The following is a 23,142-nucleotide window of genomic DNA, read 5'->3' on the forward strand; positions in this document are numbered from 1 at the left end:
ATTTAAAAGTACAAAATACTTACTATTTAACTTGAAAATGAACAAAGTTAGCCGGCTCCATCTTAAGTGATAAAATACAACGTGACCAGGAACAGGATAAATTGACATTAAGTTACTTTTGATAAACTAGAAAACACAGCATTACTTCCAGGAAATTCCTGCCAAAAAATACATGACCCAAATCTAGTAATGAGAAATATCAGATCAACACGTGGTAAGGGACATTCTACAAAGTAATTATCCTGCTCTTTAAAAACTGTCAAAGTTGTGAAAAACAAGGAAAGAATGAGGAAATATTCCAGATTGAGGGAAACACTTGCTAAATACAACACATGATCCTGGGTTGGCTTCTGAAATTATAAATCACATTACTGAGATGATGTTGAAATTTGAATGAGGTCTACAGATCAGATGGCAGTATTACAGCAATATTTCCTGGTCTCGATGGTTTCATTCTGATTAAATAAGTGTCTTTGTTTTGAGGAAATACACACTGAAGTAATAAAGAGTGATGGGACATCATGTCTGCAGCTGCTCTCAACTGGCTCAGGAACAAAACAACAGTACTATGTATAAGTATACAGATGGAACAATAAGATACATGAGGTAAGGTGTAAATAATTGAAGAGTCTGGGAAAAAGGACATACGAAAGTTTTTGTGCTACTCTTGCAGTTGTTCTATAAACATGAAATTATTTTTAAACAAAAAAATATGTTTAATGTGTTAATATTCTAGAAAATGCAAACTCATCTAAAGTGACAGAAAGCAGAGATCACTGGTTGTCTGAGTGGGGAGGGACCGAGGAAGGAACCAGGATTACACAGGGACACAAGGAAACTTTGGTGGGTAATGGATATGTTCATTATCTTGATCGTGGTAATGACTTCCCTGGTGTATGTCAGAACTTACACTGCACCGTTAAAAACCTACTAATAAGTAAAATAGAAGAAATTATTTTAAAAATTCCTGATCCCTGTCTAGGGAATCAAACCAACTTTTTCTGGTCATGTGAGTCCATATTCCTGGAACACCTTATCCCAGGAAACTCCTCTATCTCATCCACTGTTCTGTAAGCAAGAAGATAGTGGACTTCCATCTCCTCCATTGACTCTTCCTTTACCAAAATCTGCTGTCTTTCATTGATTCAGCAAATCTTATTGTTATATTTTTAAGGAGTGACTTTTTTTTTGAAGTATAGCTGGTTTGCAATGTTGTGTTAATTTCTGCTGTATAGTAAAGTGATTCAGTTATACATATATATTATATATGTGTGTATATATATTCCTTTTAGTATTTTTATGGGCTTTTTTTCCTATTTCACGCACTCCCTAATCATTATATTTTATTTTTTTAATATTTATTTATTTATTTACTTGGCTGCATCGGGTGTTAGTTGCTCTGCAGCACGTGTGATCTTAGTTCCCCTACCAAGGATCAAACCCATGTGCCCTGCATTGCAAGGTGGATTCTTAACCACTGGACCACCAGGGAAGTCCCCTTATCATTGAATTTTATTTTATTTTATTTTTTTTGATGACATACATTTTTTTAAATTTTATTTTATTTTTAAACTTTACATAATTGTATTAGTTTTGCCAAACATCAAAATGAATTTTAAAGAGTACTAACCTTTACCATTCATACAATGGAAGTATACAATCTTTTCTATTGCTATATTTATAATCATTTAAGATATTCATTTTTATGTTTCTGGCTTATTTTTACATAAGAATTGAAGGTCAGATATTTAAGTTTTCAGAGAATATATACTGTCAAGCAGAACTGTGTGATGTCTACCTCGGTGCAGTCAAGGGAGGAGAGGCAGGCAGGAGGGCAGCACAGGGAACGTGGTTGGATTCCAGGGTGGGGTTCCAGCCCTGGTGCCATCACTAACCAGCTGTCAGCTGTGGGCCAGGAATGCTTTGCCTCCACCTGAAAGTGACACAACACTGTATATCAACTATACTTCAATTAAAAAATGTTCACCATATAGCAAGATTCATCTTACCATTGATGACATCTTACAATTATAAGGGGCTTCCCACGTGGTGCTAGTGGTAAAGAACCTGCCAGGCTACAGGTAAAGAACCAGGTAAAGAACCTGGCAGGCTACAGTTCATAGGGTCACACAGAGTCGGATACGACTGAAGCAACTTAGCACACACATGTAAAATTATAAATGGCAACACTTTTTTTCTTAGTGGTGTTTAAACTGAAGGTATATCTTGAATGATTAAAAAAAAGCAAGGGGAACTAGTCTGGATTAAAGGAAGTAAAAGAGAAATGACAACCTAAAAAAAGAGAATGTTTTGCCTCATCTGTTTAGGTCTAGATGTCCCACATGTCAAAACAAGGGGTGGATTAAATGTCATATAATCCACCAGTAAAATGTTCTCCACCTTTAGATTATTTGAGGTGTGACCTCTAGATGGAACCCCTGAGCCCATGTCCATGCAGTTGCTTTATAAGGAGAGGCGGTGAGGCAGCAGGAAGCCCAAAAAGCATGGATGCAGATGATCCTGTGGTTGATGCAACATGCAGAAAGAATGCAAAGTTGTCCCCTGCAGACAACCATATTCTTGTGTCTTTAACATCTGGGCTGGGAAATTAGAGATCAGAGGGAGTCAGGCCAAAGAGAAAGCCACAAATGTTTTTTCATTCTCCCCTTAACTAAACTCCAAGGCCCTTTGACACGAAGTATGCAAATCCTGTGTGATTTTCTGTGTTATCTGAAGTGAAACTTATTTTGAGTTTCACATGTTTTTAGCCAAATGTATTCAAATGAATATTATTTTTTAAAGAAGGGGAATGTACGTCACTTATGTCAAAGGCATTCAAGGATGCTAAAGAGAAATGGTTTTTTTTAAATTTGAAAATAAAATTTCTATGAAATCGATCAAAATGGATGAGAATTTTAAAAAACATATCAAACTATAAGCAGATAGAAAAGATTTTATTTTTGTGGCATTTGTGTATGCTAATACAAAATGTTCTGTTCTATGTTCTGTTAACACTTGAACACAGAAGCAACAAATGCTACAGGATAACTAATTCTTATTCAGTGTTTACAAGTTTCACATGTAAGAAGTGACATACTCTGTGCCCCTCAAATAATCCTTTTCTCTTATTGCTGACCTTTTCTGATGAATATTTTTCAAAACTCTTTCTAAACTGACTTCAGTGTCTCTATTGGGAGATATTCCCTTCCACTGTGCACCTTTAGCAGTCAGACACTCTGCCTTTGGGAAGAACATATCCAGACACTCAAGGATGATAAATGATAATGGTGGGATTCGGGCAGCATCATTCAGATTCAGCAAGAACTTAATGAGAAAATGGTATGTGGCAGAAATTTCAATTCCTTTATTTCTCATAACACCTTTGTTCATGGCAAATAGATGGGGAAACAATGGAAACAGTGAGAGACTTTATTTTGGGGGGCTCCAAAATCACTGCAGATGGTGACTGCAGCCATGAAATTAAAAGACGCTTGCTCCTTGAAAGAAAAGTTATGACCAACCTAGACAGCATATTAAAAAACAGAGACATTACTTTGCCAACAAAGGTCCGTCTAGTCAAAGCTATGGTTTTTCTAGTAGTCATGTATGGATGTGAGAGTTGGGCTATAAAGAAAGCTGAGCACCAAAGAATTGATGCTTTTGAACTGTGGTGTTGGAGAAGACTGTTGAGAGTACATTGGACTGCAAGGAGATGAAACCAATCAATCCTAAAGGAAATCAGTCCTGAATATTCATTGGAAGGACTGATGCTAAAGCTGAAACTCCAATACTTTGGCCACTTGATGCGAAGAGCTGACTCATTGGAAAAGACCCTGATGCTGGGAAAGATTGAAGGCAGGAGGACAAGGGGATGACAGAGGATGAGATGATTGGATGGCATCACTGACTCGATGGATATGAGTTTGAGCAAGCTTCAGGAGTTGGTGATGGACCGGGAAGCCTGGCTTCCTGCTGCAGTCCATGGGGTTGGGAAGAGTCGTCTGACACAACTGAGCGACTGAACTGAACTGAATATCTTTGTTGATTACCATTTTTAATGACATTTTATAGACTGTGAGACAGACACTTAGAGATGGTAGGTAATTTGTACTAATAACCAAAGTGGGAAAGCCAGAATTCATACCAATGTCTCTTGAGGTCAAACCCAGTGCTTCCCAATTCTCCAAGGTACAACTTATTACCTGAGTCTTAACAGAGAAGGCAAAACTCTCACAGCTGAATAAGCATGAAGGTATGGAAAGGTTTGGGCTTCCCTGGTGGCTCGGTGGTAAAAAATCCACCTGCCAATGCAGGAGATGTAGGTTCAATCCCTGGGTCAGGAAGATCCCCAGGAGAAGGAAATGGCAGCCCACTCCAGTAATCTTGCCTGGGAAGTCCCGCTGACAGAGGAGACTGGCAGGCTACACTCCATAGGGTTGCAGAGAGTCAGACATGACTTAGCAACTGAGCATGCTCATACACGTGGAAGGGGTGTCTTCCCTCCTTGTTAGAGATACTCTTCCTTTTCATAATTATCATTCTTCTTTCACCAGCAAAGAGGAATATGTAGGGGACAGACCACATATAGGCACTTGTCATCAATAATGCAGAGCTATATAATGTCAACAGTCAGCGGCAGATGAGGAGAAATCGTGTAAAAGCACTGACTGACAAATAGGAACACAAGGAAGGCACTACAGCTGCTGAAGGGTCACCTCCATCGTCCCCAACCCAAGGAAAACGTGTCTGTGGGACTTGGGCTGAAGCTCAACACAGTACCAGAGACCTGGTTTTCCTGTCACTGTTGTTGACAATGACGATGCTGTAAAGGGATGGTGCAGACAGTGAATTCTCTGAGCAGCACAGAGAAGGATTTTCTCTAAGTGTTTTTCTTCTCACCCACAAACTAGTGCAGGACGTCCCACTCAGCCTATACTTAGGAAGGCAGCTAGACCTGACGTTTAGGGAGCTCTGCCTTCCCTCAGGAGGTTGAAGGAGGGGAACCTGAGTGCAGAGAGTACCATTTCCCTAAGGCCTCATCAAGTGGCCGTCTTCCTTACTTCCTGCAGTTCCTGGAACAAGACTGAAGGAATTGTGAGCTGTACTCATCAGCCCTCTAACTTTCATATCAAACTGAGCGCATTGTCCTTTAAGTAGAAATCTCTCACAAGATCTGGCTACTCAGTCCCTGTGAGTAGCCAGAAAGGTTGGTCCATACATCTAACCCAGAGGTAGAAGAGAGAGCTGGGCTGTTCCAATCCACTCCCCTAATGACTTCCCAGCCCCATTCAGTTCCGTGGGCAGCAGATAAGACAGAGGCTGTTAACCCAGGCTGCTGACCAAGTCTCTGCAGGTCCTTTTATCCTGGCAAGGCTGAACCAAAAGAGAAATTTTGTTGCAGTGTTTCCTTTCTTTCTCTGAAGCTATCTCTGCTCAGAGAGATGGGTGCAGCCTCCTGCTGCAGATGGCAGACCGCCCCCTCCCATGGTGTCTGGTCACTGCTTTTGTGCTGGCTCCGTGGGAGGAAATTCCTTCTTGACCTCAGCATTCCTTCCTGACAATTACCATATGCCTTTAGAGACCTGGGAAGCTTCACTCTGGTTTGCACTGTCCCTGTGGAGGCCATTCTTATCCAGAGCAGGACTGAAAGCTTGCTTTTTTCATTATAAGCTACCTTGTTTCTGTGAGATTCTGTAGAAGTGAAGAACTAATGCTAAGCCCCAATTCTTTGGCCACCAGAATGGAAGAGCCAACTCATTGAAAAAGACCCTGATGCTGGGAAAGATTGTGGTCAGAAGAAAAAGGGGCCGACAGAGGATGAGATTATTGGATGGCATCACTGACTCAATAGACACGAGTTTAAGCAAACTCCAGGAGACAGTGAAGGACAGGGAAGAGCGGCATGCAGCAGCTCATGAGGTCACAAAGAGTAGGATATGACTGAGCAACTGAACAACAACAAAACCGTGAATTGCACAAATTATTCCATCCATTAAAAAAAAAAAAAAAAGATTTCATCTAAATCATTTAAAGCATGTTGCCTTGTTCCCAGATGACTCAGTGGCAAAGAATCTGCCTGCAGTGCAGAGACTCAAGAGATACGGGTTCGAGCCCTGGCTTGAGAAGATGCCCTGGAGGAGGGAATGGCAACCCACTTCAGCATTCTTGTGTGGGAAATCCCACATACAGAGGAGCCTGGTGGGCTACAGGCCGTGGGGTTGCAAAAGAGTCAGACACAACTGAGCAACCAAACATGCACGCACGCCTAGTTGCTGGCCTGTGATGACTGGCACAGGTAGCCAGGCTGAGTTTAATTAAAGGATTTTCCTGTCAACAACTGAGAGTAGCATTCTCATCTCTAACTCAGGAGAAGACTTTGATTAAAGTAGGAGACGGCCATTACCTCAGGGAGCAGGCCCTCCTCCTGTCTCTACCCCTAGAATCTCCACATGTCATCCTTACCCTACACTCCCCTGGGAAGAAGAGGGGACTGGAAGGAAATGCTATGTTGCCCAGGACCACCATCCGCACAAAGGCAGAGAAGACGTGCTCACAAAACAGTTACACAAGGCTTAAGTGGGTATTCTAAAAAGCAGTGAAATCTTTAGAAGTTAGTAAAGCAGTCTATTTTTTTTCCAATTTTACCTATTTACAAGGTTACCTGCAAGGTTTTGCTTGTTTCATTTTTGTTGAATTGTTTATTTTGTGACTAGGAAGACATGCATATAGTAAAAGGCTACATAGCAAAAGTAATCTTCCTCCCACAGGTCTGCCAGACTCCTGCCCCAGTTTCCTTGCCCTCCATGTGCTTAGTTGCCCGGTCATGTCCATCTCTTTTGCAACCCACCAGACTCCTTTAGTCCGTGAAATTTTCCAGGCAAAAATACTAGAGTGGATAGCCATTTCCTTCTCCAGGGGATCGTCTCAACCCAGGGATTCAACCCTCATCTCCTCCTTTGTAGAAGAGATGCCTCCTGTGTTGCAGGCAGATTCTTTACCGTTGAGCCACCAGGGAAGCCCAGTTCCCTTGTACATTCTTCCAGAGATATTTCCCTCAGTTATAGGCTGTATGTGTGTGCACTCATTGTTTATCTGAAATTCAAATTTAACTGAACATCTTGTATTTTATCTGGCAATCTCACACTGGGCATCTCTGCTTCTAGACCTTCTCTGGAACAGAACTAGAATATATATAATTTTAAAATTATAATATAATGCAGAAATATAACATGTAATATATTAATAGCATAATATATAATAAATAAATATACATATAAAGTATATTAACTCATGTTTATACACATATCTGTTATTTCTTTATTTTATCTATAATATATAGATAGAAATACATCTATTATTTCTATATTTATTATATAGCACATATAAATAATATAGGTTTATATTAACCCATTTATATAAATATCTATTATTATTTTTATATCTGTGTGAATATATATCTCATATATATCCAGTCCATCCTAAAGGAGATCAGTCCTGGGTGTTCATTGGAAGGACTGATGTTGAAGCTGCAACTCCAATACTTTGGCCACCTGATGCATAGAGCTGACTCATCTGAAAAGACCCTGATGCTGGGAAAGATTGAAGGCAGGAAGAGAAAGTGACAACTGAGGATGAGATGGTTGGATGGCATCACTGACTGGATGGACATGAGTTTGAGTAGACTCTGGGAGTTGGTGATGGACAGGGAGGCCTGGTTTGCTGTGGTCCATGGGATCACGAAGAGTCAGACACGACTGAAATGAACTGAACTGAACATGTCCATTGAGTTGGTGATGCCATCCAACCATCTCATCCTCTGTCATCCATCCCCTTCTCTTCCCACCTTCAATCTTTCCCAGCATCAGGGTCTTTTCAGATAAGTCCATTCTTCACATAAGGTGGCCAAAGTATCAGAGTTTCAGCTTCAACATCAGTCCTTCCAATGAACACTCAGGACTGATCTACTTTAGGATGGACTGGTTGGATCTCCTTGCTGTCCAAGGGATTCTCAAGAGTCTTCTCCTACACCACAATTCAAAAGCATCAATTCTTCAGCACTCAGCTTCCTTTATAGTCCAACTCTCACATCCATACATGACTACTGGAAAAACCATAGCTTTGATTAGATGGACCTTTGTTGGCAAAGTAATGTCTCTGCTTTTTAATATGCTGTCTAGGTTGGTCATAACTTTTCTTCTAAGGAGCAAGCATCTTTTAACTTCATGGTACTAGATTAGAGTCAGGGATATCATTTATATATGTGCTATATATATTTATAACAAATATAAATGTACATATCAAATATATGTTAAATATGAGTTCATAATGATATCCCTTACTCTAATCTAGTATCATAGGGGTACTTCTAGTGTCCCCCTTGCTTATCTGTGACTTCCTTATCAGACAGTGAAAAACCCAGCCCACTGTCTGCCATCCATTTACTCATGTGTCCATTATTAATACTTACTTTGCATGTAAAGCGGTTTCAGAATTGCTCACTCGTACCCCCATGAGAAACAGATTTACCACTTGGAGCACACTGTTTACACACAGCTCCTTTTGCCATCAACCTTACAATTCCCAGTCCAGACACCAGTTTCCAAAGTCACTTAGGTGACTCCTCCCCGATTCCCTTCACAGTTGTTATGTTACCCACTCATAATACAGTTGGATTCATACCTCAGTTAAAGTCTGCTTTCCATCCTGGGATCCGCAACATCCTGGTGGATTTTTTAATAATTGTATACATAAAGGTCACTGTTTGTTTTTGGAGCTTTAATATTTTTTAGATTTACTGTTTGTTTGGCTGCCCTGGATCTTAGTTGCAGCATGTGGCATCTTTGGTTGCAGCATGCAAACTCCCAGCTGCAGCCTGTGGGATTTGGTTCTCTGACCAGCCATTGAACCCGAGTCCCGGGCACTGGGGGAGTCTTAGCTACTGGACCACCAGGGAAGTCCCACGGTCACTCTTTGTGACATATAGTTCTATGGATATTAACAAATGCAAGGTCATTTATCCACCATCTTAGAATCGTATAGCATGGTTCCATCACCCTGAAAATTCTTCCATGAATTTTCTTTGTGGTCAATCCATGTTTTCTACCCTGTGGTGTTTTCTACCCTTAGAGTGTTGCCTTTAGAGTGTTACATAAATGGAATCATAAAACATGTAGCCTTTGGGATCTAGCTTTATTCACTTAGCAAAATGCATTTAAAATCTATCCATGTCAGTGTGTGAATCAATAAATAGCTCATTCTTCTTCATAGCTGAATAGTATTCCAGTATATAAAGGTACCACAACTTGACTATCCTTTCACCTTTTGAAGGTCATTTTGGTTGCTCCCTGGTTTGGGAGATTATAAATAAAAATGCCGTAAATATTTCCATACAGGTTTTTGTGCGAACGTAAATTTTCAGCCCCCTTGGGTAAATCTCTAGGAACGTGACTACTGGGAGGTTGTGTGTGTTTGTCCCTGTTACAGTTACAAATGTGGCAGGACAGTCTGCACATGTAACGGTGAGAGCGTAACTCACCACTGAGGTGCAGGAGATAGCAGGTCTAGTAAGTTTGGAAAGTCCAGGCCTCAAAAGGCTCCCTTAAACAGAGGTGGGCAATGAGCAAGCGTTTTTGTTGAAGGGTCAAAAAGAGAATGTCCCAGTTGAGCATCAGCCTGTTGAAGACAATCCATAAACAGAGTCATGTGTCGTGAATCACAGTACCACTCTAGAAGAAATATAATGATTTAATTAGGTATTTTTAAAATATTATTTATTTTTTGTTTATTTCAACTGCTGTGCTGGGTCTTAGTTGAAACACACAGGATCTTTGATCTTCAGGGCAGCGTGCAGGATCTTCATTTGCAGCATGCAAACTCTTAGTTGCAGCATATGGGATCTAGTTCTAAGACCAGAGATGGAACCCATGTCCCCTGCATTGGGAGCTTGGAGTCTAATTTGATGTTATCTGTTCTAGTTCCCTTCACAAACCCCTGCCTCCTGATCAGTAGGGATTTACAGTTCAGCTTGCTCTGGTAACTTACACAATCTCTTTAGGAAAATTCTCAGTTATAAATAAGTCTGGGGAGAGGCATGAGGGGCCCTGGTCTCATGACATTCCTTAACATGTGCTGGCTGACATCAGCTCCTCTCCAGAGCATTGACCCTTCTCCCTCTGGTCACTGAGTTCCCTGAAGGGATCTGATGCTGAGCTCTATAGCTGGAGGACTTGTGACTCGTGTTCTTTGAGCTTGCTTGATTCTCTCGCACTGTGAGGGGACTTAGGGGAGTGCAGGGAAGTGAAACCTCAGGATCTCTGTCTGATCATGCTGGATCAACAGATCTGCTTGGACTAGAGATCTCTTCAAGAAAATTGGAGATACCAAGGGAACATTTCATGCAAAGATGGTCACAATAAAAGACAGAAATTGTATGGACCTAACAGAAGCAGAAGCCATTAAGAAGAGGTGGCAAGAATACACAGAACTATACAAAAAAGATCTTCACGACCTAGAAAACCATGATGGTGTGATTGCTCACCTAGAGCCAGACATCTTGGAATGTGAAGTCAAGTGGACCTTAGGAAGCAGCACTATGAACAAAGCTAGTGGAGGTGATGGAATTCCAGCTGAGCTATTTCAAATCCTGAAAGATGATGCTGTGAAAGTGCTGCACTCAATATGCCAGCAAATTTGGAAAACTCAGCAGTGGCCACAGGACTGGAAAAGGTCTGTTTTCATTCTAATCCCAATGAAAGGCAATGCCAAAGAATGCTCAAACTACCACACAATTGCACTCATTTCACATCCTAGTAAAGTAATGCTCAAAATTCTCCAAGCCAGGCTTCAACAGTACATGAACTGTGAATTTCCAGATGTTCAAGCTACTTTTAGAAAAGGCAGACAAACCAGATATCAAATTGCCAACATGTGTGGGATCATCAAAAAAGCAAGAGAGTTCCAGAAAAACATCTATTTCTGCTTTATTGACTATGCCAAAGCCTTTGACGGTGTGGATCACAACAAACTATGGAAAATTTTTAAAGAGATGGGAATACCAGACCACCTGACCTGCCTCCTGAGAAATCTGCATGCAGGTCAGGAAGCAACAGTTAGAACTGGACATGGAACAACAGACTGGTTCCAAATTGGGGAAGGAGTACGTCAAGGCTGTATATTGTTACCCTGATCATTTAACTTATATGCAGGGTACATCATGCGAAATGCCAGGCTGGATGAAGCACAGGCTGGAATCAAGATATTGCTGGGAGAAATATCAATAACCTCAGATATGCAGATGACACAACCCTTATGGCAGAAGGTGAAGAAGAACTAAAAATCTCTTGATGAAAGTAAAAGAGGAGAGTAAAAAGGTTGGCTTAAAACTCAACATTCAGAAAACTAAGATCATGGCATCTGGTCCCACCACTTCATGGCAAATAGATGGGGAAAAAATGGAAACAGTGAGAGACTTTACTTCTTGGGGCTCCAAAATCACTGCAGATGGTGACTGCAGCCATGAAATTAAAAGATGCTTGCTCTTTGGAAGAAAAGCTATGAAAAATCTAGATAGCATATTGAAAAACAGAGACATTACTTTGCCAACAAAGGTCCGTCTAGTCAAAGCTATGTTTTTTTCCAGTAGTCATGTGTGGATGTGAGAGTTGGACCATAGAGAACACTGAGCATAGAAGAATTGATGCTTTTGAGCTGTGGTGTTGGAGAAGACCCTTTAGAGTCCCTTGGACTGCAAGGGGATCAAACCAGTCAATCCTGAAGGAAATCAGTCCTGAATATTCATTGCAAGGACTGATGCTGAAGATGAAACCCCAATACTTTGGCCACCTGATGCAAAGAACTGAATCATTGGAAAAGACTCTGATGCTGGGAAACATTGAAGGCAGGAGGAGAAATGGACAACAGAGGATGAGATGGCTGGATGGCATCACCGACTCAATGGACATGAGTTTGAATAAGCTCCGGAAGTTGGTGATGGAGAGGAAGCCTGGCAGGCTGCAGTCCATGGGGTCGCAAAGAGTCAAACATTAGAGAGCAACTGAACTGAACTGAATTGATTCTCTCTGCACTGTGTGGGGACTTCTGGGAGTGCAGTTAAGTGAAACCTCAGGATCTCTGTCTGATCATGCTGGATCAATAAATCTGCTTTGCATGGCTGCCCCTCAGTCCAGCACAAGGCAGCTTGGAAGGCAGTATTCTCAAACAGGAGGAGGTGAGGATGGGTAAGGTGAAATTGGCAAGGATGGAGATGGGAGGCTGGAGCCCACCCTACCCTTGGTGATATCATCCTAAGCTATTGCATCTCAGGTCTGTGGACTAAACCTAGGAGACAGCAAATCAAATCACAAGTGCTATACTCTCAGGCCCCTCCCTCCATCCTCTATGGGTCTTAGCATAATCCTTCAGGGTAAGAAAAGACCTGGCTTTCTCCCTTCCCATTCTTGCCAGACCACCCGTAGGTAAAGCTCAGTGGTCTATTCCAGGATAGGCAGTTACAGCTTCAAATGTCACACATGGAAGGCCCAGTGGAGTAGGATTTTTTGCTCTTGTGTTTATGAGGACTTCACAGCTGTGCTAAAAGCATATACACAGACATGATCAGACTACTAAACTCTCATCTCAGTATTTCCAACTCACAGGAGAACAGTGGTCAGGGAAAAAATTAAACATTTTAAAGGGAATTTCTCATCTGGCAGAATTCTATCACACAAAAAGTCCCTGAAGATGAGACTGCAATCAGAGTAAGATTCTGAGGGACACGTTTATTAACCAATCAAGGAAAGCTGTTCACTGACAGCAAATTAATTAAATCCTGTTTGTTTGTGGCAGCCAAAGAAATGTGTCCAGAGAAAATAAACTTCTTCAAGACTATTAGCCTTTTGGTGACAACCGTTGCTGGCAGAGCTGAGGGCATTGGGAGCAACATCGATCGTCAATTAAAAAAACAAGACAGATGATTGGAGTGGTTTTCCTTGGCTCTGGATGAGTCAACAGATGTTTCAAATGCTCCTCAGTTGTTTATTTGAGGAGTTGGTGCAGAGATGACTGAGAATCAGGCTCTGGGAATAGTCTGAGAGGAAAAAGGCCCTTCATCGTGCACAGAAATCAGCCAGGGGGACTTGTGAAAAACGTAGATTCTGATTCTGTGCATTTCAGATTCTGCTTTTCTAACAAGCTCCCTGGGATGTCAGTAGCGTTCTTCTACTGGACCATGTTTTAATGAGCAAAACTGGCGTGTATTTAGCAAGTGACAAGCTTTGCAACTTAAAGCTGTCACCTGTGGGTCGGGCTAAGAAATGCATAGGGTAGTGAAAATTAAACCTAATGCCTAAAGGTATTTTGTATAATGTTCTAATTCTCTTTTCTTTTTTAAAAAAGTAATTTTATTTATTTATCTATTTTTGGCTGTGCTCTGTCTTCGTGACTGTGAGGGCTTTTCTCTAATTGTGGCAAGCAGGGCTAGGCTTTAGTTACAGTGCATAGGCTTCTCATTGCGGGGCTTCTCTTATTGCAGAGTGCGGGCTCTGGGGCACACTGTCTTCCGTAGTTGCAGCACATGGGCTCAGCAGTTGCAGATCCCAGGCTCTAGAGCACAGGCTCAATAGCTGTGGCACACAGGCTCAGTTGCTCTGCAGCATGTGGCATCTTCCCGGATCAGGGATCGAACCCATGTCTCCTGCATGGGCAGGCAGATTCTTTACCACTGAGCCACCAGGGAAGCCTGTTTTCTCTTTTTTTTTCTAATAACTATGTATTTATTTATTGGCTGCACTGGGTCTTCATTGCTGCACGGGCTTTCTTTTGTATGGCAAGTGGGGACATGAGTTTGAGTAAGCTCCAGGAGTTGGTGATAGACAGGGAAGCCTGGTGTGCTGCAGTCCATGGGGCTGCAAAGAGTCAGACACGACTGAGCAACTGAACAGACTCTAGTTGCAGCGCGAAGGACTTCACTGCAGTGACTTCTCTTGTCACAGAGCACAGGCTCGAGGGCGACCGGGCTCCAGCAGTTGTGAGTGCATGAGCTTAGCTGCTCCATGGCATATGGGAATCTTTCAGGACCAGGGGTTGAACCCATTTCCCCTGCACTGGCAGGCAGATTGTTAACCACTAGACCACCAGGGAAGCCCTCTAACTTAATTTTCTTAATTGAAATATTGTTGACCACAGTATCACATTACTTTCAGGTATCGACATATTGATTTGACATTTAAACACATTATGAAATGATCACCACAATAATCCTAATAGTCATTTGTCACCTTACACAGCTATTATAATATTATTGACTATATTCCTTATCCTGTATATTACCTCCCTTGGACTCATTTATTTTATAACTGGAAGTTTCTGCCTCTTAATCCCCTCCACTTATCTCCCTACTCCCCTCCCCTCTGGCCACCACCAGCTTGTTCTCTGTATCTACAAATGTTTCTGTTTTGTCTGTGTGTTCATTTTTTTTATATTTTTAGTTTCCACATATAAATGAAATCATACAATATTTGTCTTTATCTGTCCAACTTACTTCACTTAACATAATATCCTCTAGATCTATCCATGTTGTCACAAATGGCATGATTTCATTCTTTTTGGGGCAGAGTAATATTATATATATCACATCTGCTTTATGTACTCATCCATCGATGATGCTTAGGTTGTTTGCCTTTCTTGGCGATTGTAAGTAATGCTGGGTTCTAACTTTAAATGATTGGAGATGATACGTTGTGTTGAGGTTTTAGCGGGATGGTACATAACACATCTTTTCCCTGTCTGAATTCAAAACTAATTGAGATATAAGGCATATAAAGATCAAAATATCCTGTTTAATACTGATAAAGTTACTTAGAGAGGTTGTCCTAAACATGGGCTTGCTAATATTCCTCTGAATTGAGTGAAATGAGTTAACTTTCTGAAATAACAAGCCAGACCCAAAGAGACAAAGCCTGGGACACAGACTCACTTCAGTAGCCAAGAACTGGTGTGAACACACACTCTCTGCCGACAGCACATCCCCAAAAGAGAAGGAGATGGGCTGAGTTCACACCCTCAGCCCCTGGGGGAGGAGCCAGTGGGGGCTTCGGAGAGAGACTGGGTGTGTGAAAGTTCCTCCACCTGGAGTGAGGAGAACCTGTGACCTGCTCAGTCCTTAGATGGCTTAAGGGGAAACTGGAAGAGGGGTGAGGAATTATAACACATTTGCAAGCACTAGGTAACTCCTGCATCTATTTATACTCTCAGCCCAAGGTTTTGCTAACATATCTATTACAAAGAGATCTATTTTCCAAAAAAAAAAAAAAATACAAAATAGAGCATGCATCCACATCCTGACACAAGACTGGGAAAGAAAGTTAATTAGACTTTCCAGCTTCTGGAGACCAAGATTCAGTTCAGTTCAGTTCAGTCTCTCAGTCGTGTCCGACTCTTTGCGACCCCATGAATCGCAGCACGCCAGGCCTCCCTGTCCATCACCTACTCCCGGATTTCACTCAGACTCACGTCCATTGAGTCAGTGATGCCATCCAGCCTTCCCATCCTCTTTCATCCCCTTCTCCTCCTGCCCCCAATCCCTCCCAGCATCAGAGTCTTTTCCAATGAGTCAACTCTTCGCATGAGGTGGCCAAAGTACTGGAGTTTCAGCTTTAGCATCATTCCTTCCAAAGAAATCCCAGGGCCAATCTCCTTCAGAATGGACTGGTTGGATCTCCTTGCAGTCCAAGGGACTCTCAAGAGTCCTCTCCAACACCACAGTTCAAAAGCATCAATTCTTCGGCACTCAGCCTTCTTCACAGTCCAACTCTCACATCCATACATGACCACAGGAAAAACCATAGCCTTGACTAGATGGACCGAAACACCCAAATGGAAGAAGAGTTTCCAAATACTAGAGAATCCAAAAAATTAAATTAAATTAAAACTGACCAGTGTCATTTACTCGTGGCCCCACTTGATCATTGATTCTCCATCTATGTATTAACTGTTCACCTGTACCTGTGATAACTCCATGCTCCTCCATGCTCTTGACTTTATAGTAGAGCTGGAGACCCTTTGCCCAGTCCATCTTTATGACCAGACTCAGGAGCCCCTCACTCTTTTTCACATCTTCCAGTGCCTCACCTGAGAGTGTTTTCCACTGTCTCTTTACCTGGAGAGAGCTATGTACACCCCCATCAAATTACCATGCATTTTGTTCCTCCAGGACAATTTGACTCACTGCATTCTAGAAGGTCTCCCATCTCTCCTTCGGCAGGTTCACTTTGATTGATAAGGTAGTTCACTGCGTTTGAATAAGTCACTAAAGTAGTCTGGAGTTGACGAAGAAGTGACACTAAATTAACAAAGAAGTGACAGTAAATTGTTCTCTCTTTTTAAATATTTCTTTATTTGGCTGCCCCGGATCTCCATTGCAGCATGCAGGATCTTTAGTTGTAGTGTACGAACTTTTAATTGCAGCACATGGGGTCTAGTTCCCTGACCAGAGATCGAACCCAGGCCCCATGCATTGAAAACATGACGTCTTAGCCACTGAACCACCAGAGAAGTCCCAGTAAATTGTTCTTATATGTTCCCTTCAACTCTGGAATCCTGTGATTTGGTGATGGTGATTTTGAGTTCTTAAGAAAAAGCAGAGCTATTATTTTCATGATCTTAGCAACCTTTTTTTAATTATTTTCATCTAAATGATTGATAGATTATTTAATCTAAATCAAAACATCATGCAAAGTCTAGACACAGAAATCAGTGGAATAATAAATCAACTATTTAAAACTGAGAATTTGATGGGTGGTTTCTCTGTTTTGAGCTACAAGTGGCTTTGCTAAATCTGACAGCATTTACATCTACTTAATTTAGAGCTCTAGTAGCGGTTTACAAAAGGAGAACTTAAAGCAAGTCAACCATATAATTTTTTGTTAATTTGTATGCTGAATAGCCATTTCTGTTCTAGTAGCATGCAGCTGGAGGGTTTTATAGGACCAAATGCTTTTATAGGACAAAAACAATTAATATGTGCTCACTGACATAATTTATCTGCAATCATTCCTCAATTACTGTATTTTATTTAAATTTGGAGAGTGTCCCCAAGGGTGTGATTTTTCATAAGACATTGGGGGACAGAGTCTTAGAATTAGCTGGAGTCCTAATGTCTAGCTTTGTGTTTGCTGCTTTTTTGCCATCCTCTGAGGGTTTCTTGGATTGCATGCCAATTGTATGCCTTTCCTTTCCAGTTATATTCATCTATTTAATTTGGTGGAACACAGTTAGAGGTTTGGGTCATCCCTGGTGGCTCAGTAGGAAAGAATCTCCCTGCCTGTGCAGGAGACTCAGGTCCTGACCCTGGATCTGGAAGATCCCCTGGAAAAGGAAATGGCAACCCACTCTAGTATTCTCTATCCTAGGAAATCTCATGGACAGAGGAGCCTGGCAGGCTACAGTCCCTGAGATCACAGGGTCAGACACAGCAACTAAACAAGTTAGAGGTTTAACTCCAGAGATTAAGTTGGTGCAGCTAAATATATGAGTTCAGAAACAGGAAGTTGAAATCTTATTGCCAGATAACGTCTCCTTTCTTGGGGAAGTAAGAACAAAATTTACTTGCTGAAATTGTCAGCTCTGTGAGAAACCTGAAGATGATCTACCATTCCAGTATTTTTACAGATGATACTACAGGGCAAAGGAGTGATTTGGTTAACATTTCTCTGAGAAAGTTTCATAGGCAAAAGAACCAGAGAACTCAGGGGTATTTCTTGAAAAAAATAGTAGTTGAGCTTGGAAGTAGACAAGAATAACACTTCCATAAGATAAGTAAGAAGAGCAAAGATGAATTAAAGAAAATGATCTAGAAGATCTTCATGACCCAGATAATCACAATAGTGTGATCACTCACCTAGAGCCAGACATTCTGGAATGTGAAGTCAAGTGGGCCTTAGAAAGCATCACTATGAACAAAGCTAGCAGAAGTGACGGAATTCTAGTTGAGCTATTTCAAATCCTGAAAGATGATGCTGTGAAAGTGCTGCACTCAATATGCCAGCAAATTGGGAAAACTCAGCAGTGGCCACAGGACTAGAAAAGGTCAGTTTTCATTTCAATCCCAAAGAAAGGCAATGCCAAAGAACGCTCAAACTGCCGCACAATTGCACCCATTTCACACACTAGTAAAGTAATGCTCAAAATTCTCCAAGCCAGGCTTCAGTAATACCTGAACGGTGAACTTCATACGTTCAAGCTGCTTTTAGAAAAGGCAGAGGAACCAGAGATCAAATTGCCAACATCCACTGGATCATCAAAAAAGCAAGAGAGTTCCAGAAAAACATCAACTTCTGCTTTATTGACTATGCCAAAGCCTTTGACTGTGTGGAACACAATTAACTGTGGAAAATTCTGAAAGAGATAGGAATACCAGAGCACCTGACCTGCCTCTTAAGAAACCTATATGCAGGTCAGGAAGCAACAGTTAGAACTGGACATGGAACAGACTGGTTCCAAATAGGAAAAGGAGTACATCAAGGCTGTATACTGTCACCCTGCTTACTTAACTTATATGCAGAGTACATCATGAGAAACGCTGGGCTGGAAGAAGCACAAGCTGGAATCAAGATTGCCGGGAGAAATATCAATAACCTGATATGCAGATGACACCACCCTTATGGCAGAGGAACTCTTATGAAAGAGGAACTAAAAAGCCTCTTGGTGAAAGTGAAAGAGGAGAGTGAAAAAGTTGACTTAAAGGTCAACATTCAGAAAACGAAGATCATGGCATCTGGTCCCATCACTTCATGGGAAATAGATGGGGAAACAGTGTCAGACTTTATCTTGGGGGGCTCCAAAATCACTGCAGATGGTAATTGCAGCCATGAAATTAAAAGATGCTTATTCCTTGGAAGGAAAGTTATGACCAATCTAGATAGCATATTAAAAAGCAGAGATATTATTTTGCCAACAAAGGTCCATTTAGTCAAGGCCATGGTTTTTCCTGTGGTCATGTATGGATGTGAAAGTTGGACTGTAAAGAAAGCTGAGCACCAAAGAACTGATGCTTTTGAACTGTGGTGCTGGAGAAGACTCTTGAGAGTCCCTTGGACTGCAAGGAGATCCAACCAGTCCATCCTAAAGGAGACTGGTCCTGGGTGTTTATTGGAAGGACTGATGCTGATGGTGAAACTCCAATACTTTGGCCACCTCATGCAAAGAGTTGACTAATTGGAAAAGACCCTGATGCTGGGAGGGATTGGGGGCAGGAGGAGAAGGGGACGACAGAGGATATGGCTGTATGGCATCACTGACTCAATGCACATGAGTTTGGGTGAACTCCAGGAGTTGGTGATAGCCAAGGAGGCCTGGCGTGCTGCAATTCATGGGGTCACAAAGAGTCGGACACGACTGAGCGGCTAAACTGAACTGAACTGACTGATCTAGAAGAAATGATAAATGTCAATTAATTCCAATACTTTAACAGATTAAGAAATGAGGTCAGAGGGGTTAAGTGCTTTACCCCAGGGTCACACAGAGAGTCAATGTCAAGAAAGTTCTTAGAACCCAGGGTATCTCTCTCATAGCACCTCATTTTATTCATTTTTCACTATGAAATTATCTCAAATAATCAGTTTTTGTCTAAAAAGAGAGGAATTAAATATCTGTAGTATCTCAGAATGCATTAAAACATGAAGCAGATAGAGGATCCATTTTCTCTCTGATATAGTGATTTCCTGAAAATAATTGAGATAATTTTTTGGTTCAATTAAATTACCATGCACCTTTATGAGAAATGTATTAAGATAGGAGATAAAAGTGGTACCATATAAATAAGAAAATGGCTCTGACCCCTCAAATGTTTATTCATTTACTCTTTGCTGCTGCTGCTGCTAAGTCACTTCAGTCGTGTCCAACTCTGTGCAACCCCATAGACGGCAGTCCACCAGGCTCCCCCGTCCCTGTGATTCTCCAGGCAAGAACACTGGAGTGGGTTGCCATTTCCTTCTCCGATGCATGAAAGTGAAAAGTGAAAATGAAGTCAGTCAGTCGTGTCTGACTCTTTGCAACCCCATGGACTGCAGCCCACCAGGCCCCTCCATCCATGGGATTTTCCAGGCAAGAGTACTGGAGTGGGTTGCCACTGCCTTCTCCATCCTTTGCTCTACTGACTGATAATTGTGAAAAATGACAAATAAGAAGTTTCAAATGTACTGAGGATTTAAGGGGAAAAAGAAATCAGATGTTAGATCCTGATGTTAAAATTATATTGTTAAAAACTTATACTCTTAATAAAGACTTAATCACTTGGAAAGAATGAAAAAGATTGAAAAATATTCTAATTAAAAATAAGTCTGTCTTACAGAATCTTTTAAGATAGATTAGCTTAATTGTGGTCAAATGAATTTATTTCTGCCCCAAAATGTTGATACAATGTGGTTTCATTTCGTGCCTGTACACAGTCTTTAGGTGGCGGAGCTTATCCATACACACACAGATCTTCCCCTATGGTTTTTCTTGAGAACTGTTTCAGCTTCCTGACAAGGCACTTTTCATGTCTTGCTTCACCCAACATTGCGACTTTAGATAATCATTAGTTAAATCATCATCTCACCACAGCAGAACAGCGGACCCTAAGAAATGTGAGAATGAAAGACTAGGGACTTAACATTTACAAATCTAAAACAAATCTACTGTATCCATTAAACAGTGTATCTTGCATTCACTCAACCAATCAACATTCACTGAGAAAACATTGGAGGTGAAAACATGGTAATAATAGAGCTAGAATCACTAAGAAATACAGAGAAACCAAAATAATAGGTTGTGATGTATCATGAGAAATATGGTCAGGGAATGTAAGTCTTTGTTGGAAGTCAGAGAATGCTTCTTATAGGAGCCAACAAAAGAATTAAACCTTCAGAACTTCCCTGCTGGTTCAGTGGTTAAGAATCCGCCTTGTAATGCTGAGATTCAGCCAGATTCTTGGTCAGAGACTTAAGTTCCCACATGCCCTGAAGCAACTGAGCCTGCCAGCCACAAATAGAGAGTCTGTGCGCCCCAAGAAAAAGATCCCGAGTTTCGCAACCAGGTCCCAGTGCAGCCAAATAAATATTAAATATTTAAAATAGTAAAAATTAATTAAACCTTTAATTACGTTCTCCATCCACGTGACTTCCACTATCCAAAGGCTTCTTTTCACTAAACAAATATTTACATAGTAACTGTAGACACTATTGGGACCATTAAGAAAAGTGACTAATACAATTATGTAAAGTTTAAAAATAAAATAAAATTTAAAAAAAAAGAAAAGTGAAGAAAATAGGTGGCATGCTTTGAGTTTAGATTAAGAAGCATGTCTCAGAATGTAAACCTCTTTTCCTCATTCAGTATTTATTGTTTTACTTGACAGACTTTAAAGAGCAGATGAGAGTCATTGAATACTAGTAACTAATAAGTATATAAACACTTGAGAGTGCTGTTAAAGTGTTTAAAAGTCCTTAAGAGCCCTTACTAGGTCACACATGTCCTGAGTCATCTTATTTACCTTATGAATTCGCCTGGCAAACTTTGTTTTCATATGCAATGCAAAGGTGGGGTTCAGGTCAGTCTATGTGAAAACAATTACAAATGGATGGCCCTGAATGCCTGAGGTTGTACTATTTTTTTTTCTTAATAAAGTTTAGTATCTTTTCTTCTTTTTGCTTCACTGGGTCTTTGTTGCAGCATGCAGGTTTTCTCTAGTTGTGGCTCTAGATTCTGTGTGCTTAGTTGTTCTGCAGCATGTGGGATCTTAGCTCCCCAACCAGTGATCAAACTCTCTTTCCCTGCATTGGAAGGTGGATTCTTAACCACTGGACCACTGGAGAAGTCCCCAAGGTTGTTTTTTTATATATATAATTTTATTTGTTTATTTTTATTTTGGCTGTGCTAGGTTGTTGTGGCTGTCAGGCTTTACTCTAGTTGTAGCCAATGGGGGCTACTCTTTAGTTGCAGTGCGCGGTCTTCTCTTTGTGGTGGCTTCTCTTGTTGTAGAGCACAGGCTCGAGGGCACATGGACTTCAGTAGTTGGGGCTTCCGGGCTCTAGAGCACAGGCTTAATAGTTGTGGTGTAGGGGCTTAGTTGTTGCACGGTATGTGGGAATCTTCCTGAATCAGGGATCCAACTGAGTCTCTGCATTGGCAGGCGGATTCTTTACCACTGAGCCAGCAGGGAAGTCCCCAAGGTTGTGCTCTGAATGGAAAAAGAATAACAGCATTAGGCATCCCATTTTGGGCCATATTTGTTCCCACATGCTGCACATTATAGAAAATGTATAGTTAGTCCAATTTTTTTTTATTTGCTTGGCCATAAATACTCTGATATTTGATTACTCAAAACACAGAATTTTCCCCCCTTAGATTATGTTGGCGAGGGGTAGGGAAAAAAAGTATTCCAGGTAAAAGGACCTGAAGAGAAACACCAAGTTATCAGTAATAGTTGTCTTTGGATTGTGGGGCTATGGGTCATTTTATTCTGTTGTATATTTTTCTATATGCCCAAGTGCTCTATTGCAGAAGGAAATGGCAACCCACTCCAGTATTCTTGTCTGGAAAATCCCAAGGATAGAAGAGCCTAGTGGGCTACAGTCCATGGGTTTGCAAAGAGTTGGACACGACTGAGCAACTTTCACTCACTCAAATGCTCTATAATCAGCATAACTTGTGTAGAATCCAACTAAAATGGAGTCACTCATATCAGGAGCAAAATGAAGATAGTCAGTGCAGGCGCATAAAGGAAATTTAACCTAACCTTACAGGAATTCACAGCTCTTCTCAGAAATCAGCAGAGGACAGCAGCCAAGCCCCAAATGCTATCTCAGGACTTCCCTCTTCCCCTGACCCAAATAAAAACAGAGACCTCTAGGCAACCAACAAGCTGAAAAAGCCAAATAACTTCCGTATTTATCCCATAAAAATCCTGGTCTGTGAGCAACTCAGAATTTCTCCCATAGCCTTAAGTTTCCTAACTTGAAAGTCAAAAACAGTACAATAAACTCATCTTTGTGCTTTGGTTTCTTCGGTATGCAGAGATTGGTTTTTGATACTTGCTTCTTTAAAAACTTGAAACTAAAATTATTAAAAGATCCTAACACAGTAGCCTAAACTCTGAGTAGTACCTTC

At 41.2% G+C, this 23,142-nt stretch overlaps 1 long non-coding RNA gene across 1 annotated transcript in view; it reads left to right on the plus strand.

The window, feature by feature from the left end:
- Positions 1-500: 500 nt before the first annotated feature.
- The window catches only part of LOC112584493, a 40,443-nt gene continuing 17,801 nt past the window's right edge, over positions 501-23,142 (plus strand). Inside the window, exons 1-2 of the long non-coding RNA XR_003108699.3 lie at positions 501-606; positions 737-843. This is a non-coding gene — a long non-coding RNA (uncharacterized LOC112584493). The remainder of the gene's footprint in view (positions 607-736; positions 844-23,142) is intronic.

This window comes from Bubalus bubalis, chromosome 4, assembly GCF_019923935.1.
Source record: "Bubalus bubalis isolate 160015118507 breed Murrah chromosome 4, NDDB_SH_1, whole genome shotgun sequence".
Lineage (NCBI taxonomy): Eukaryota > Metazoa > Chordata > Mammalia > Artiodactyla > Bovidae > Bubalus > Bubalus bubalis.